At 37.5% G+C, this 14,447-nt stretch overlaps 1 non-coding gene across 1 annotated transcript; it reads left to right on the forward strand.

Annotated features, from left to right (window-relative positions):
- Nucleotides 1-4,813: 4,813 nt before the first annotated feature.
- Nucleotides 4,814-4,920, forward strand: LOC132041794 (small nucleolar RNA R71). Its single transcript, XR_009411247.1, has one exon. It is a non-coding gene; the product is annotated as a small nucleolar RNA R71 (small nucleolar RNA).
- Nucleotides 4,921-14,447: the final 9,527 nt, after the last annotated feature.

Below are 14,447 nucleotides of genomic sequence, written 5' to 3' on the forward strand. Positions count from 1 at the left end.
CAACATCCATAACATAAAAGGAAGTGAGTTCTTACCTTTTTTTCTTCCACTCTTCACTTGGCTTGGGTTGTGACTTTGTGCCAACTAGTAACCTTCTCTCTCTAACAATTATACCACGTTAACGGGGACCCTTGGATTAGTGGGAATACTATGAGAAACAAATTTTTGGGGCAAGATTTTTGGTCCTCTTGTTCTCCACCTCTTGGCCGAATGGCCTCTTAATGTTGCTCTTCTTTCTTTTGTCTTTCTCCTTCTCTAATTTCTTGAATTAAATGATGACTTCCCTTGTACATATATATATATATGTCCCATAGTCATGTGAGGGGCACATGCCCTCTCTAGAAATTTCTCTAGGAAGATGACTTTTTTTTTTTTGTCATCTTTTCTTTTTCCCCCTTTTTTTTCTAGAATTTTCATGAACACTTTAGTCCTCCAAGAACTTCCTTGAACACTTTGTAAAATTACCGTTTTGCCCCTCGACTTTTCTAAATATTACCATTTTGCCCCTAGTCTTCCACATTATTTCCCATGGACCATTTTGCGAATTTTCCTTTCCGCCCTTAGTCTCTCACAATATTTCCATACTAATAATAATCATAATTGATATTCATGACAACTCGTACATTAAAATGATTTTTGAGAATGATCTCGCTCTTAACTTTCCACGTCGACGTTGAAATTTCCAAACGTACAAAATACGGGCTATAACAAATATGTTCTTCTCCAGAAAGCTGGAGACACTCTTCCCTTTATTATTTGGTAAAGCCACTGCTTCTACCACTTTTGAGATGTAGTCAACGGCATCCAAGATGTATTTCATACCACATGAACTCGTAAAAGGGCCCCATAAAATAAATGCCCAAAACATCAAAGAGCTCTACTTCCAACACAAAATTCATAGGCATCCCGTGCCTCTTAGCGATCGATCCTTGGCGTTGGCATTGGTCACAAGACCTTGCCATCAAGTTTGTATCAATATAGAAAGTCGGCCAGTAATATCCACACTCGAGCACCTTAGCCGCTGTGCGATTTTCACTATGATGACCCCCAACAGGAGAGTCATGGTAGGCCTTCAAGATATCCATCACCTCAGATTTGGGAACACAATGACGAATGATGTTGTCGGTGTATGTTTGAAACAATATGGTTCATCCCAGTAATATTGTCTGTAATCTCTCAAGAACTTCTTTTTTTGGTACTTCTTGATCTCGTTAGGAATTAGCCTAGTCACCAAGTAATTTACTATGTCAGCATACCATAGTGCTACATCACATGTTTCATCCGGAAATGTATTATTGATCTGCAGTTCCCTTATCTACTGCCGGCTTCCTCAAGCCTCGATAAATGATTTGCAGCCTTAGTCTCTGACCCCCTTCGATCTTAGACCTCAAAGTCCAATTCTTGCATAAACAAAACCCAATGAATCAACCTCGACTTAGTATCTTTGTTCTCCATTAAGTACCGCAGTGCAGCGTCGTCAGTGTATACTACCACTTAGGACCCTCAACAAATAGGCCCTGAAGTTCTCGAAAGCATAGACAATGGCAAGTAGTTCGTGTTTGGTCACTGTGTAATTCATCTGGGCACCACTCAATGTCTTTCTAGAATAATATATTAGGTGCATGATCTTGTTGTGCGCTGACCAATCACTGCTCCATTTGCGAATCCGCTAGCATCACAGATCGGCTCAAACGGAAGTGACCAATATGGTGACACAATAACAGGAGCAGAAGTAAGTCGCTCCTTCAATTCCTCAAATGCCTTGTGGCACTTTTCATCGAAGTCGAACTTAGCCTCTCTTTCAAGAAGCTTGCAGCCTCTCTTTCACGAAGCTTGCACATGGGATTTGCTATCTTCAAAAAATCTTTAATAAAACGAACCCAGCGTGCCCCAAGAAACTTTAAACCCTTTTGAATGAGTGGGTGGAGGAAGCTTTGCAATCACATCAATCTTGGCTTGATCAACCTCAATTCGTTTTTCATAGATTTTGTGGCCAAGAACAATTTCTTCCTTCACCATAAAGTTACACTTCTCCTAGTTAAAAACAAGGTTGGTGTTATCACACCTTTTTAACAATCGACTCAGATGGTCAAGACAATCATTGAATGAATTACCGACAACAGAAAAGTCATCCATAAAGAGCTCCAAGAAAAGATAGACGTCATGCATCGCTGGAAAGTGGCTGGAGCATTGCATTGATCGAATGGCATTCGGTTAAACACGAAAGTCCTATAAGGAAACATGAATGTGGTCTTCTCCTGATCCTCCAAGGCAATATTAGTCTGATTATAGCTAGAGTACCCATCTAAGAAGTAATAATAAGACTATCCGGCAAGCCGATCAAGCGTTTTAGCAATAAAAGGCATAAGGAAGTGGTCCTTGCATGTTGCAAAGTTAAGCCTTCGATAATCCATACACACTCTCCACCCTATAACTTTTCTTGTCGTAATCAGCTCGTTCTTCGTATTAGGCACCACTGTGATGCCACCCTTCTTCGGAACACATTGCACTGAGCTAACCCATTTACTATATGCAATCGGAAAAAACACTCTAGCGTCTAACCACTTAATAATCTCCTTCTTGACCACCTCTTGCAAAGTTGGATTCAGTCTTTTATGATGTTCAACACTGGGTGTGCTATCTTCCTCGAGGTGAATTTTGTGCTCAAAGATGACAGAGGGAATCCATCGAATGTCTGCAATGGTCCACCCTATAGCTCGCTGATACTCTCTCAAAATTTCAAGTAACCTATTCATCTGCTCATCAGTCAGCAAAGTAGAAACAATAACTGGCAATGTACTCTTCGAAGCAAGAAACTCATACCCAGATGTGCTGGGTTCTGCCTGAGCTCAAGCTTAGGCGGCTCAATAATAGATGATTTTGCTGGAGGATTTTTCCAATTCTCAAGATCAAGAGACAATTTCTTTGGCTGGTAATAATATTATCCCAGTCCTTCAAGCTAATTTACAGTCTCTACATACCCCTCCATATCATCTGTATCAAAATTGACTAGGATAGCCACTAATGTCTCCCTAAGGCACTATTCTTCAATCTTGAATTCAACGACCTTATGTACCATATCTATAGCATTAATAATCAAAATGCTTTCGTAAGCACTTGGTAGTTTCATTCCCTTGTTGGCCTAAAAGGTCACCTCTTCATCGTTAACACGAAATTTGATCTCGTTATTCTTTAAATCCATAAGAGTCCTTCCAGTGGAAAGGAAAGGTCTCCCCAAAATAATAGAAATATCTCGATCAACAGCACAATCAAGAATCACGAATTATGTCGGTAGAAGGAATTCGTCAACTCGAATAAGCACGTCATCAACAACCCAACTGGTCTCTTGATGGATCTATTATCCATCTGTAGTCGCATGCTAGTAGGTCTAGGCATTCCCAAGCCCGATTTCTTATAGATAGAAAGCAAAATTAGATTAATTCTAGCCCCATTATCACAGAGAGTACAAATAAAATCATGATGGCAAACAGTGCACGGAATAGTATAAGCCCATGGATCCTATTTTTTATGAACCTTGGTTGTAGATATGACAGAACTAACACGGTGAGTCACACTCACGGTGTCATGCTTGATGGCCTCAACTTTGTCAATAGATCTTTTAAATACGTTGCAAAAGCCATCATCTTTTGGAAGGCATCTAGAAATGAAATATTCATCCATAGATGCTTCAGCTGATCATAGAAACGCTGACACTTAGCATCCTCAGTCTTCTTCACTAACCTCTGAGGAAAGAGAGGTAAAGATTTTATCAATTGAGTCAAGGGCTTGAGTGCCCCAGTAACATTACCTTTCCTTTTGTCACTACTCATATCTTGAGTCTTTGGAACATCTGGCACAGGATCAACTTCAACCACATTCGAAATTTTCTCTTGCACTTCCTCAGTCTCACTTGGAACCTCAAATGGCACTTCTGTATCTGCTTCATTTGTAGGCCCCTTTTCAGCTGCTTTTGTACCTACATCTTGAAGTAGTCTCCCACTTCGGGTGCTAATGGTAGTACACTTCTTGATATGATTACCTCCACCACTCTTGGGATTTGGAATTATATCACTCGGTATGTCTCCCCTTTATGGATGGTGTTTCTCTCTTGAAATATCTCTCATCTATTACTCAAGCTTTTGGATGGAAGCAGTGTGAGAGCCCACAGTTTCAGTCAACCTCTTCAAAGTTTTTGTCAGACTTCTCTTGGTTAGGAAGCACTCTCTCAAGCATGCTCTCCAGCTTAGAACTTCCTTCCTCATTTGATTGACCCTTTCGTGGAACATAGGAATTGGAACTCCTATTTCCGAAATTAAAGCTGTTGTTGTAGTTCCCTTGGCTCAAACCACCATAATTATTGTTGTAGTTACCTTGCCCCTGTTAAGGTCTCCGTTGTTTATGATTCTGATAACCTACCTGGTAATTCTGCCTTTGGTAACCCTCTTGAGATTTATTCACATAATTAGCATCTTCATACTGCATAGGAGGTCCCTCTTAATATGGACCCTCGGGAACTTGGTATATCTCTTTCTGCACAGTCTACACACCTTTAACTGCATTCACTTTCTTAGTTTCTCTTTCACTAACATCTTTGTCAGCAAAGAAATATTGGTTGCAAGTTGTTTTCTTTCACAATATTTTTGATCATTGGAGCCCCATATGCTACACCATCAGCACCACCGAATACCATGCTTGATTATGAGTAGTCAATTTATCAAGCAATTGAGTAATTCGAGCATATGTCTTGTCCATGAAGCACCCACCAGCTGCATTTAACCCTGTATGGAACTTCTCCATCAATATAGGCTTTGGAAAACCATGATTTGGAGACTGCTATAAATAGTCCTTAAACCTCTCCCAAGCCTCATATAATTGCTCCCCCGAAAGCTGCTTAAACTCAAAGATTTTGTCATGGATTTCAGATTTCTTTCTTGGAGGAAACCACTTCTTGAAAAAGACACTGACCAACTTAGCCCACGCATGAATAGTATTGTTGGGCAACTTCTCAAACCAATCTCTTGCTTCACCAGCTAAAGAGTATTTGAAAACTCTTAACCGAATTGCATCAGGAATAACAACATTCTGGTTATGTGTCAAACATACACCAACGAAGTTCTTCAAGTGTCGATGAGGGTCATCATCGGTAGAGTTTCGAAAATATACCTCAAGTTTGAGCAATTGGTAGATAGTAGCATCGATCTTGCAACTTGCAGCATTAACCCTAGATGGAGCAATCGCAAATGCTTATTCTACCTCTTGCATATAATCCGCAAGGAGCAATAGTAGCTGCATATTCTACCTCTTGCATATAATCCGCAAATACATTCTCCTCTTCCTCAATTTCTGGTGCTGGGGGCGCTACTTGCACACCCCTACCACCAGCTGCTCCACGTCCTCCTTTGTTAACAATGACTATCTGGTTCACAGAAAACAGCAAACAAGGTGTGATGGAATAGAAAAATACTTGAAGTAAAGCACATAGAACTTAGTAATTTCAAATCGTATTCCCCGGCAACGGCGCCAAAATTTAATATGCTCAAATTGCACCTACTAAATGGCGTAAAGAGGATGTTGTCAAATATAGTAACCCAAATAGGTTGGGGTCGAATCCCACAGGGAATAGAGTGTTAAAATGTTACTAAGGTATTTAAGTACTTACTTGTGGTCTAATTTCGTATTCCGGTGAGTTTGTAAAAGATTGTTTTGTTTACTAACTATTTTGCTTTGATTGAAATTAATTGGAATAAGGAAACCAAGGTTGTGTTCCCTTTTAGATGAAGTGTAATGCTATGGGTATTGATCTGACATAATTCTAATAGATTTTTATACGAATGCACTTAACCTCTAATTGACTTCATAATATTTCCCAATAGTTAGAAACTATTTTTTTTTATGATTTTCCCAAATATAAGAGAGTTAATATGAAGAACGGTTAATATGTGCCAAGTAAATTCCTCTTATTCCTATGTAAATTTTTTAAACGAGGGTTAACGCCTCGAGTTCTTGTTACTTGTTCTTACCAAACCCTAATTTATTTTCCCAAATTAAGTAAGGTTTATGGCTTAAGTTAATGTTTGCAACCATCAACTAACATTGAAAAATAAAGAAGTAAACCCTAACAACCCATTATGCATATATCAATCCCAATAACCCAATCACATAACACCCATCATTGGGTTCAAAACCTTAGTATTAGATTTAGCTACTCATAATATTTAATGCAAAACAAGATATTGAAGAAGTTATTAATGCTTACATATTGAATAAAGAAGATGAAAAGTTGTAATCTTGTCCTCAAAAGCATGAAAAACAATAAAGTATTCAATGCCAAGAAGAAAGGGAATAAAATCTTAATAAGAATGACCCATAAGAACACTACATTAGGTATTTATAATGGTCCAAGTCGTGGCAAACATTGTGACAAAACGGCCTCCGTCGGATCAAGATACGGTTCGTAAATTCTTCAAGCTCCACTATAAGTCTCAACGTCTCTTCCAATTTTACGCTTCCAATTGACGGACCGTAAATCAATATGTACCGTAAGTTCCCATCAAGTTGAGATGCTTTTTGTTGCTGATCTATGCTGGGATTTACAGACCGTAAAATGATATACGGTCCGTAAAGTAAGCCGTAAAATTTCCCTCACCTGAGCAGCTTACTGTAGCCAATCTGCAGTACATTGGTCGTAAATGATATACAGTTCATTTTTTGTTCTGTAAATTCACCTGTACAGTTACTTCCACTTTTTCACTTCTTTTTGATATCTTTTCACGACTTTCCCTGACTCTTACCATGTAAACACTAAATACCTGTGACACAATAAAAACACATCAAACGACACAAACTTACTTGAAAACAAGTAAAACTCACCATTGAAAAGCATCAAATGTGCCAAAATTACGCGGCACAACAGTAGGAGAGGCTCAATTTTATTAATAGTGTGTGACTTCACACGTTTTATTTCTTCCCCTTTTTTATGCGTCCTCTCCTTGTAGGTCTTCATGTGAGACAGATTATTTCCCGGAGAGTCCCCACTAGAAAAACTGCCCTATCAAACATAGTCAATGCTGCTTCTTCCATCTGAAAATGTAAGACAAAGGATGCATCAACGACCCTGGTATGAATTAGCTCTAGAGTACGGACCCGACGCCAGCTCATGGAAGTGTGGTGCAAAGCACAACAGGATGCTCAGCCTAGGGTGGTTTTTATTGATCATGACGATGAACGACCTCAGGTTGGTAGTCCCCAGGAACCTTTCCCTGATGGTTCCAGCAAGGCATCCCGTGAGCCCAAGGTTTCTCCTGCTGAATTATGTTCGGAAAGCCCTGTTGTCCCAGTACGTGAACTCTTACAAAGGGGCTTCCTAACACTTGTTGAAGCTGGAACTTCGAGCTCATCTCCACGTCCAAAACCTCTGGGTTGTTAGCTTGGAGTCATCACTGGCTCACTCATCCAATCTGTTCCTTCAGGTACCTATTATATCTTCCTTATAAATTCCCTGGCAAGTCCCTGGTGTTCTCGGTTGACCCTTTATTTTTCCTCTATTAGGGTCATGTGGTTGCCACATCCACTGCCGAACTTACACAATCAATTGCTCCCTCCCGTGGTGAGGTCAAGCTATAGAAATCTAATGACCGTCTAATGGATGAAGTTGAGAGGCTGCAGGCTGAGTTTCAAGATTCTAATTCTCTCTAGGCCTCCCTGAGAATGTGCTTGGAAGATGCGGCTAATTCACTAAGGGACCAAGAATTCTCTTCAGATTCTGACTTCCTCATATGTAGGTTTTCAAATTAAAGCTGCAAGGCTTAAGGAGGATTTGAACAACATCCGGGGCCAACTTTTCAGTATTGAGGTTTTCTGGGATCGCCTTCGAGCTCGATGAAGAAAATTACCCATTCTAGAAACTCAAAAGGATACACTCGAAGAGGCAAGCACTCCTAATTTTGATCTTTCGACGACACTGATTGAAGCAGAAATAGAGTTGGAGGCTACGGAGATGGCTCTCGAGGACATTCAGGATCCCGAAGTGGACGAACCAGGAAGTGAAGACTCTGGATCACCACCTGCTGTTGGAACTGCGGACACTTAGCCCTCGTACTTGCTCTAAACTTTTTATAATAAAATTGTTTCCATTCTTCTTTTTGTTTTGAAAAATTATTAACTTTTAATGGAATTTTTCTAAGTTTTGTTTGTAAGCCCAATCGGATCATGGGTCCGGCCCTTTCTGCAGGTCTGTAACATGGTTAGGTCAATTTTTATGACCTACAGACACATTTCTATCTTTTAACAATAACTTGCTCCCTGCTGCATTCCCGTACATCATATGTCCCCTTTACTTTTTGGACCTTGTATAATCATCTCCTTTCGTTTATTCACCATAGCTACTTCTTTTCCTCAGGCTTTTACCTCAACAGAATACGAAGGCGAGGTTGCTGGGTAGCATCCAAAGAAGAGACGTTTAAGAAGTTTAGTTTCTTGATTCTCTTATAGACATGTCTACTGATGGAGTTGCCAAATTGTTCCCTGCTCCTCCTCATAGAAGATTTCAGATGGGTTTGAAGAAGAAACTTGTTGGTTAATTCTATCGTAACTTGTTCTACCCTTTCAGTTTTTGTACTTACCTTGGGCTTTTTGTCGTACCTTTTTAATTTCTCAACATGTACTCCTAACTTGAAATTTAACAAACATGAATCTCCATCCTACTTTATCGTCATACTTCATTTTACAATTCTGGAAACTATCCCATATTCTAATGTAAGACAAAATAAAGATACGAAAACAATCAAAGCTTGCCCGGATGCATTGCTCCTGAAGTCAACTTTTAATCTTCTATTCACCCGGACTCCTTTTCTTTTCAAGGCAAGTGAACTCTTCCATATTTACTTTGAAAACAACATATATGTGTGATTCATGCACACTTTTACTGCACTTGGGTAGATAATTTTCGCATTTTTTTCTTTTTTTTCTTTTACTCGGGTTCTCTTATTATCATCCGGACTAAATATCTCCAAATGGATAATAATCTCCTTAGGTTTAAATATCACTGTACTTGATTTTCTTGGGTTTAAGTACTTCTGAATTTGATTTTCTTGGGTTTATATACCTCTGAATTTGATTTTCTCGGGTTTAAATACCTTCAAATTTGATTTTCTCAGGTTTAAATACCTCCGAATATGATATATTTCCGGGAATGATACTTTGGACTCAGTTTTCTTTTCATGAATAAGGCCTTATAATTATGCTGATGAATTAGACATCTCTAATTCATTTGGGCATTATTTGCTTAAGTGCAAACTTATAATTTGTGTATAAGTCAAGTATGTATAACTCTGAATCACAATATTTATTTGAAGAGAAAAAGTCTATTTGAATGATACATTTCTCTTTTATTGTAAGACCAAACTTTTAAGAAAATAAATCCATCAAATTTATACGGCTTTTCGACACGGCTATCACGACCCAAATCACGAATCGCGCGGGCACTTACCCATTCCCACCTGGTAGGCTAACCCTTCCCTTACTCAATCATCCAAAGAACATAATAAGTAAATAAAAAGAAATAGCAGTCTATGTTGACACCTAATTTTTGACCTCTCGTAATTTATTTTAATCACTCAGAGTCCTTGGATAATATATAAAATGAGCTATGCACCTTAAAGGGTTTTAATAATTTTTATATAAATTGTGCAGGTCAATATTTTACTCCTTTAAATTGATAAAGAGGTTTTTTTATGACATCACAAATTATTTAGAAATTAATTGGTACCTTTTATGACATGTATGAGATACCTGTTAGATTTAATCAAAGAAAAACCATTTTTAAAATGATCATTTATTTAATTTTTTAAATTATCAAAAATCAAAATTAGCAAATACATTATTCCCTTCAATTCAAGGAGTTTAATTAATTAAAATAATTGATGATTTCACCCCTCAATCTCTAATTTTGTATAATTGTATAATTTGTCAAAATTATTTATCATTGTCTATAAATATTTTAATTAGGCTAATTAATCAATTAGATGATCATTATTTCAAATTGACTTTTAATTATTTAATTATTTTTTGTTATGGCCACAATTAAATTAACCAATTTATGGTTTAAGAAAATTGGGGTCATTTTTGTAAATTTAGCCTCTTAATGGCCTTGATTGAAATAACCATATTCAGTGGCTCAAATTAATTAAGGTCATTAGGGTAATTTACTTTAAATTGGCTAATCAGGCCAAATATGGGCATAATTAAAATAATCAATCAGATTAAAATCAATTAAGGCCATATTCGCAAAATTAAGCCCATTTACACAATTGGCCGCATTTAAAATTATTTAATACGTTAATTACGTCATAATTTGATTATAATTGAAATATTATGATCAATAATCGATATTTTAGTTTTGTCCATTTACTAAATTACCCATTTTACCCTTTATATGCGTATATACATTAAATACACACACACACACACACACACACATATATATATATATGTTGTGTGTGTGTGTGTGTGTGTGTGTGTGTGTGTGTGAAATGGCCATCCTCACTTCTTTATAACTTGGATCGAGTCCAAATTCAAAAACGGACCAAGACCCGCCTAGTCCCGCAACGGCTTAACGGTAATACCCCCCCCCCCTTCCCCTTTTTTTTTTTTTTTTTTTTTTTACTTCATACCAAATGAACCCAACCCCTACCCCCCATCTCTCCCTTTCCTTGAAAAACCCTAAAGTCGCCACCTCTTCACTCCCTCTCTCATCGTCAAAAATGGCAATAGTGCAAAGGTCTCAGACCTTTTGCAGTCTTTGTACAACCATTTGCATGCAACAATTAATGCTTCAGCTCTATTTTCACTCTATCTCATCCAAACACGGTGATAATCCTCCTTTCTTTTACTTTTTCTTTTTATTTTTTGCGAAAAACGTGATTTTCTGCATTTTGGTTGTTGTATTGTGACTGTATGGGCTCGATTCTCATTGGCTGTTGAAGTAATGGCTCGGATCGACCTACAATTGGTCAAATCCGACCATGTATGTGTATTACCTCTAGATCTCAGTCGTTGATTTCATAGATTAAGTGTTTTGCATCTAGAAAAACTACTTGTCCCACATCGTTGGTCTTAGGTTTTGTAATAGTTTTGGGGTTCGATAAATGGAATAGAACTCCAATCCTTAAAAAAAAGGAAAGAAGTTTCAGGACCTGCCAGAATCTTGAGTTCCAAATCGAATTTAAGCTTTTTAGTAAAAATTTTAGACTTAGCCTTAAGCAAAGTCTTTCCCTAGTTCTAAAATTGTTTCTTTTCTCTATGTGTGGGGCTGAGTCCTGGGATTGGAAGCATTAAAGGCTCCAAGTTCAACTCTTGACACGGCTGCGCATAAAAAAGGTAACATCTTTATCTTATTATTGCCTCCTTGTATTTTTCTTTGCTTAAGCTTGAATGATGATCTATTTGATTTAGGAATCTTGTTATGCTTAGTTAATCTACCTTAATATTATTTTCTTTAGTTTTCCTCTGCTCATCTTGACTGTTGAGTATTACTAATTTGAGCTATGTTTGAAGTTATTTTGTGATCATTCTCTTGTAATCTTCCTTGTTTAGTGGAATAATGATTTGTTGAAGTTACTAATGTGGGCGTGCTTAGATTAAGTTGATATCTTAATGATGTTGTGTTGGTTTATGGTTATTTGTAGTAAACATATGATCATGATTAATCAGGTTTACAAATCAAGTTTAAATGTAGTTCTGCTTGGTTTAAGGCCACTACTGTAATAATTCATCCTTTGGCTTGATTATTTACTTGAGTAAGATTGAATTAAGAGAAAAATGGGAGAAAAATGTTGAAGTGAGTTTAAGTTTAGAAGGATACTGCTTGGAGTTAAAATTCAGGATTAGTTATGATTGCTGAGAATAGACCTTGGGTCATTTGTCATTTGAGAAAATATAACAGTTAAAGTCTAAATGACATCTGTAGATTGTCCAGTTTCAATGTGAATACCTTGTTTGGTCATTAGATATCTGAACTAAATTGCTTGTTAATCATTAATTAGAAATAGGATAAACCTTGTGAACTATAGTTAGCAAATCCTGTACCAAGAGTCAACTTATTTAAATATGGATGATCCCTTTATGTGATTTCCTGGACTGGTAAGATTGAGTGTGTTGTGAAGTTTTGTCTGACCTTGAATGATCATGTGCAATTCTCATAGAGGGAAGGTTTGATCTAATCTGTACTTCATTTGATGTAAACTTAAAACTAGGGACCTCTACCTTGTCTAAACTGCTTCATGAGAGTAGTTCCCTAATTCTGAGAGATAAAAAGGGTAAGATGAGAAATAAAAAAAATGGTAAATCTGTGTTCTAATTTGTCAAAGTCCTCTACAATGAACTGTCAGTGTTGTTGTTATGGCTATAGCTTGAATCTGGGAAGAGAAAACTTTAGTTAAGTTAAGATTGGTAGGAATTCTTGCCTTTGAACTTGACCTATTACTTTTAGACCTTGCTATGCACTGTTGTATAACTTGGATTGAGAAGATGAGGGTGTACTCTGTTTAATGAGGTTTTTCTCTATAATGTTGGTGTATCTAAAGTCATGTCATGATTAGAACTGTAGGATGAAATTGCTAAACACTGACTTTGTGTCAAATGGTGAATAAGTGATAAACTAAAGTTGGTCTAATGTTGTTGTATAAGGATGTTGTGAGTGTTCTTAAGCAGCTTATGAACCACTTGGCATAGAATTGCCTTTTCAAAGATACCTCAAAGAGAGGGTAGGGAAGAGCCAAGCTTAGCTTGATTCATAGTACTTCCCCTCCAACTGAGGGGTGTCATGGAACATTCTATGAACCCATGGGGGGCATCTCTGTCATGAGAGTGCATTGATCTCCTTAAACATCACCATTTTATCAAAGGTTTGAAATAGAAAAGGGGAAATTAACTTGTCTGGATGTCTAAAGGAACATTGGAAACAAAGAAAAGAAATTGGTTGTTTAAATAAGTTGACTGTTTTTTTTCTTTCTGAGGGAGGTGGATCAATTTGAAGCTGTTAGTAATAAGTGTTCTCTTAAAAAACTAATAAATACTGAATCACAAAGAGTTATTTGGGTAGTTTGTGTCATTGTCTTTCCCTTAGACCTGTACAGAAGTTCAGAGAGGCATAGATTCAACCTAATCTGAACTATGATGCATAAGAGTTCAGCATCTTTTTCTTTGTACATGTTGTCACGACCCATTTTAGCCTAGGTAATGCGGGCACCTATCATTCCCACCTCGGTAGGCCAACCCTTAGCTCAATATGCACAATCAATAAATATAATAAATAGCGGAAGAAGTAAATTACCTAAGTCTCACAATATAGCATAATATAGATAAGTGCGGAAGTAAATGAATCCACCCAAAAGATTCTGTCCGTCATACAAGAGCATCTAAATCCGAATAACTCTGGTCTGAATGATAATACATAAAATGTCTCAAACCATGTCTTGGAAGAAAAGTAAGACATAAACAATAGAAGAGTCTTCGAGGTCAGCGGACGCCATGCTCACACTAGAAAAACTCAAGTAGAAGCTGAGGAGTTGATCATCCACAAGTCAGAGAAGTAGATCCGGCCTGATACTCTTGTTACACCTTAAAAATTTCCCCTTAAGCGTACAGTGAATAGACTTATGGGGGGTACGATGTATACGAGTTTTGGACAAGTAAGAACTAGTATGTGATGATGCTAATTAAGAATTTCAAAGGCATTAGACTTGAGGAAAGAAAGTTGTTAAGAGAAGCGAGTCGTAAGTTAGTATGTCGGATGAGAATTTTGAGTATTGAGTAAATGATGTCCCAAGAAAGAGTTATAACGTCCCTTAGAATGATATTGAAGTGTTGAACAAGTGTTAAGAAGGTTCCATAAGGATCGGAGATCAAACGAGTCGACGAAACAAAACTCGGAAAATCAAGGGACATACGGCCGTACATACCGGCCGTATAAAATATACCGGACGTATGTCCTCGTAGATCCAGCCCGAACACCATGACTCACTGGACCAAATATACGGTCCAACATACGGCCAGTATATTTTATACGGACCGTATGTTGGTCCGTATATTTCCATCGGGGCTGAAGTATGTTTTATATAAGGAACATTTCCTTTTTCATTCCATCCATTTCATTTCATTCCTCCACATCACAAGAAAACTCTAGAGAGTTCCATACACCTCAAACACAAGAAAATAGGAGAAATCAAAGATCAACAACAAGAAATCAAGAGAATCAAGTGAAGGAAACCCATCAAAAGTCATCCAAGTCAAGAAATCCAAGGAGAGATAAAGTAGGGTTTTTGGTGGAAAAGGTGTAATGTCATCCAAAGTTTGTTCCTCTACTATTTTAAGTAAGTTTCATGACCCTTTACATGCTATTTGAAGTATTTATAAGTTGAGATTCATGGATTGCAGAAGTATAACAAATG

The sequence above is a fragment of the Lycium ferocissimum genome, unplaced genomic scaffold (genome assembly GCF_029784015.1).
Source record: "Lycium ferocissimum isolate CSIRO_LF1 unplaced genomic scaffold, AGI_CSIRO_Lferr_CH_V1 ctg11708, whole genome shotgun sequence".
Taxonomy (NCBI): domain Eukaryota; kingdom Viridiplantae; phylum Streptophyta; class Magnoliopsida; order Solanales; family Solanaceae; genus Lycium; species Lycium ferocissimum.